General features: G+C 51.4%; 1 pseudogene; it reads right to left on the bottom strand.

Moving 5' to 3' along the window:
• Window positions 1–706: 706 nt before the first annotated feature.
• LOC129694471 (U1 spliceosomal RNA) lies at window positions 707–844 on the bottom strand (annotated as a pseudogene).
• Window positions 845–3712: the final 2868 nt, after the last annotated feature.

Below are 3712 nucleotides of genomic sequence, written 5' to 3'. Positions count from 1 at the left end.
CTGAAATAAAGTTCATCATTGGATCAGAAGAAATATAATTGTGTGTGTTATATGATGATATACATTTATATCACATTTATGTATGCGTGTTTATAAACATTTTATTCTTTAACAAGAATTAACAGAATTATTAACTAACAGAATTATGAATCTAACCCTATATCACACACAAAAACTTCCCCCGCAATGTCAATTACCCTGCAAGTCGGGTCGGTTCCGGTTACTACAAAATTAACTCAAACACTGCTCGTGAGCCATTTAAAAATAAATGATTTAAAAAACATTAAAAAAAGACAATCACAGGAGTCAAATTTTATTCTTGACAAGAAGTATGAACTGACGGAATTATGAATCTAACCCTATATCACACACACAAACTGTTGCCCCGCAACATTGATTACACTGCGAGTCGGGTCGGGTCAGGTAGGCTCCGGTTACTAAAATGGGCGGGGAAAAATGCCCAGGATCCCCCCTCCGTAGCGTACTACACGTCAGCCCATTGTATTTCACAGGAGTAGCCCATCTTGCTCTGCTCTAAGATCTTTGGCCATGGACTGTTCTAACAAGAACAGATAGCCCCTTTCACTGTTCTAATAAGAACAGATGTTCTCTTTTACCCCTAATGCTCATCCTGATAAAAACAGATACTACACTTTCGGGCATATATGGGGTTTGTGTGCATTAACTCTATTTTTCATTTTTAAATCAAGGGAGAGAGCGAACGCAGTCCCCCACTACCACAAATTTTGCAGTCGAGTATCCCGCATTTGGGGGCATCGCAGGCGTCAGCACACCTGAAGTGCAATGGGATAGCCTCGTCCTGGGAGAACCACCTTTTTTTTTTTTAATTTCAAAATAGACTTTAATCAATTGATAAATATATACAATTCCTGAACCATTCAAACAAACAAAATTCATCCGACATTTTCGGAGACTATACATGTTTTTTCAGTACAATTTTTTTACATTTGTCAAATTTCACCAAACAGTCCCCCACCCGTGCCACTCTGTGGCCCCTGTCCAAGTAATAAATATATACAGTGTTTACAGTGCGAAAATTCCATTTGACATTTTCATTTCCACAAATAATGTCCCCCACCCGTGCCACTCATGTGGCCCCCTGGCGTGGGATACCTTCCCTTAATTTAATTTGAGGGGCGTCTCCACCATACCGTGCCCCCCATGTCCAGCAGAGGAAGGACCCTAGACTGTGGTCCTCCCCCACCGAGCCTTGGCGTTGGCTGCACCAAGCTTCAGCGAGTCCCTTAGCACGTACTCCTGCAGTCTGCAGTGGGCCAGTCGGCAACATTCCCTGACGGACATCTCGCTCTGCTGGGTGGTGAGCAACGCTCGGGCAGACCAAAGAGCGTCTTTGACCGAGTTGATGACCCTCCAGCAGCACTCGATGTCAGTCTCTGAATGTGTCCCTGGGAACAGTCCGTAGATCACAGAGTCCTCTGTGACGGAGCTGTTCGGGATAAATCGTTCCAGGGACCCTTGCATACCTCTCCAGACTCTTTTTGCAAACCCACACTCTGCAAAGAGGTGGGCAACCGTCTCCTCTCCACCGCAACCGTCCCGGGGGCAGCGTGAGCTGGTGGTGAGGTTCCGACGGTGCAGGAAGGATCTAACTGGGAGGGCTCCCCTCGCCGCCAGCCAAGCCAGGTCTTGGTGCTTGTTGGTGAGTTCTGGCGATGAGGCATTTTGCCAGACAAGCTGGGCAGTCTGCTCTGGGAACCACGCCACCGGATCCATCGAGTCCTTTCCCTGCAGTGCCTGCAGGACATTCCGTGCTGACCACTGCCCGATGGACTTGTGGTCAAAGGTGTTGGTCCAGAAGAAGCTTTCCACAGACGACAGATGGGGCGGCAATGTCCAGCTGACTGGCACATTGCGTGGCATCTGCGCCAGGCCCATCCTTCGCAACACCGGGGCCAGGTAGAACCTCAGCAGGTAGTGACACTTAGTGCCCACGTGCCTTGGCTCTACACTCCGCCTGATGCAGCCACACACAAAGGTGGCCATCAGGGTGAGGGCGACGTTGGGCACGCTTTTACCCCCGTTGTCTGCCGACTTGTACATTGTGACCCATCGCACCCGGTCCATCCTCGACCCCCAGATGAACTGGAAGACGGCCCGGGTGATCCCCGTGGCGTAGGAGGGAGGGACAGGCCACACTTTGTTGTATTGTATTGTATTGTATTCAATTTATTGTCATTGTCTCAATTTGAGACAACGAAATGAATTTTCCTTACAGGCAGTATCATTAAAAAAAATCACAAAGAAATTATAAAAATAAATAATAAATAAATAATAAAACTTATTAAAAATAAAATTGAAATTGAATTAAATTTTTTTTAAAAAGCACAAATACAGAAGTCCACGACACAACATAACATAAATGGCACCCAGGTGAGGACGGCACCATAGTCCAGCCAGCCTCCCCTCCGTGTTCATCCGTGGTCGGGGCCTTCCGAGCACCCACAGTCGCCGCCCCGGGTGGCCCGATGTTCAGGCCCTCACGCCGGGCTGGTGGAACGCCGACGCCGAACCCCGACGGTGAGCTCCCCTCCTCCGCCAGCCAAGCCAGGACCTCCTGCTTCAGCCGCCTCTGGCGATGAGGCAGTTTGCAGCTCCTGAGCTGGGCAGGCTGCTCTGGGAAGAGCCACAGGATCCCCGCGTCCTTTAGTCAACGCAGTGCCTGCGTTGGGATTCTCTGCAAACCGCAGCTCCATGGACTTGTGGTGCAGAAGGTCCAGCACTCGGAAGGCTTTCCCCAGACGGCAGATGGGGCGGCAAGTCCAGCTCACCAGCCCTACCTGGCATCTGCGCCAGGCCCATCCGCGCAACACCGGGGTAGGTAGGCCGCTGCAGGTAGGGGGGGGGGTGCCCACGCCCGCCTTGGCTCTACAGTCCGCCGATGCAGCCACACAGGAAGCGGCAATGCCAGGACTGGTGCAGGGGACAGGTTCAAGGACGGTACGATCCCCCGCACGTGCCCGTGCCCTCTTCCCCCACACACAAAAAACCATCAGGGTGAAAAACTTGTACATTGTGACCCGTAACACCCGTCCAAAATCCTCGACCCCCAGATGAACTGGAAGACGGCCCGGGTGATCCCCGTGGCGTAGGAGGGAGGGACAGGCCACACTTGTGCCAAGTACAGCAACCCCGAGAGCACCTCACACCTGATGACCAATTTTTTTCCGGTTATGGAGAGGGAGCGTTGCCTCCACAGCTCCAGCTTCCTCCCCACCTTGGCTATCCGCTCCAGCCAATTCTTGTTACTCGCCTCAGCCCCCCCGAACCAGATCCCCAGCACCTTCAAGAAGTCAGGCTTGATGGTGAAGGGGATGGAAGATCGGTCGGGCCAGTTGCCAAAGAGCATGGCCTCGCTCTTCCTGCGGTTCACCCTGGCTCCCGTGGCCGACTCAAACTGGTCGCAGATGCTGATCAATCTGCGGACCGACCTTGGATCCGAGCAGAAGACGGCGACATCGTCCATGTACAGGGAGGTCTTTACTTGAATGCCTCCACTGCCTGGCAATGTCACTCCTCTTATGCTCGCATCCTTCCTGATGGACTCGGCAAAAGGTTCAATACAGCAGACAAACAAGACAGGAGAGAGAGGGCAACCCTGCCTGACTCCAGACCTTACAGGGAAACTGTCTGATTCCCACCCATTGATTTGGACTGCACTACTGATATTGGT

The sequence above is a fragment of the Leucoraja erinacea genome, unplaced genomic scaffold (genome assembly GCF_028641065.1).
Source record: "Leucoraja erinacea ecotype New England unplaced genomic scaffold, Leri_hhj_1 Leri_680S, whole genome shotgun sequence".
Lineage (NCBI taxonomy): Eukaryota > Metazoa > Chordata > Chondrichthyes > Rajiformes > Rajidae > Leucoraja > Leucoraja erinaceus.
This window is presented reverse-complemented; position numbering and strand designations above follow the sequence as displayed.